Genomic DNA, 1,377 nt, shown 5'->3' on the forward strand with positions numbered 1-1,377 from the left:
GAATGCAATTTCTTCACCTCTCACGTGCAGCGTCCGTTCAGCTTTCACGACCAAAAGCACCTAAGCAATTCGAAGCCGCCTCATTTCTTCGACGCCCGTCCGATGTCTCGCCGAAGTACATTGCGGCAACTCTTCCATACGTAACTGGCGCTCTGTTATTTGAATGTATGCCCCCGTAAGAATCTCTCATAACCAGGGGCTCTTGTTCTCTCGATTGTTGGTGCTCCCGTTGTCATGGGTGGCTGGACGGTGAGGTATCAGGCCGTCCTTTGTCTTTTTGAGCTTTTCAGCGTGCTCCCGTTGTCATGGGTGGCTTGACGGTGAGGTATCAGGCTGTCCTTTGTCTTTTTGAACTTGTCAGGATATCTCCAAGCAAGAAATGCAATAATGACCCCAATCATGGCGAGGACGCCCGACGGAACCCCGACGGCTATACCGATAATGTCCTACGGACTGAGACCCTTGGACGGAGGGCCGCCACCCTCACCGTGATCTGCAGGCGCTTGCGAGGCGGTGGGAGACGGAGGCATCGTTGAGCTTGGTATTTAGCACAGAAAAAAAAAAGGCTGAAATGGCTTCTCGGTGAGAGAATTCGGAGGCAGCAACTTTATCGCGCATTGCCGCCGGCTGTGAAGGGCACAATGTTTTCTTGTCTCTGGTGTGCGTTGGCGTGCTATTCTCGGCAAACGAAGCAATAACTGGCAGCCTCACTATAAAGCCTTATTACGTGGTTTTCATGCAGAAGTACGCTTGAGGGGTCGTGTCGCTTGCAATTGGAGGTTATGCTATGTCTCGCACTAGGTCACACCGTCGTTGCACACACATGAAGATCTCCCTCACCGACTTTGTGTTTCTATCAGCAGCGGGTAAGCCTTGTGCCTCAACTTCCTACTTGTTCCGCGTTCATAACGTTGAGCTCATGAAAAAAAAAAGTAGTAAGGAATTGAAAGGCTGCCGCATTCTGCGATCATTGGCGCATTGGCAAACGAGCCAGAGGTTGGTACTGCTTCGCCATGGTGCGATGGTCACGGGCCGCGAGACAAACTACCGTTTTCACCGTCTTCTTTAGTTTGTAGATACTCGTAGTATCCCCCTAGTTAGTTGCCAATATTAATGTGAGTAGAGTCCTCATACAGTCACAGAAGCCGTTGTCACCGCCACCCCATAAAGTTACGTCTCACGTTGCACAACAGGAGCGGCGTGTGTGGTGGCCGAGTATGATCGTTTCACCAACCCACGGCCTGCTTTTGCCAGAACGACATGCCGCTCGTTGTGATTGAGGAAACGAACTCGGAAGCGGCTGGCCGGCTACGGACCCGGGCTATCGTCGTCGTACTTGCGGCGGTTCTGAATATCAGTCTTCCGTCCGGACGAAGA

Source organism: Metarhizium robertsii (genome assembly GCF_000187425.2).
Source record: "Metarhizium robertsii ARSEF 23 chromosome Unknown MAA_Scf_12, whole genome shotgun sequence".
NCBI lineage: Eukaryota > Fungi > Ascomycota > Sordariomycetes > Hypocreales > Clavicipitaceae > Metarhizium > Metarhizium robertsii.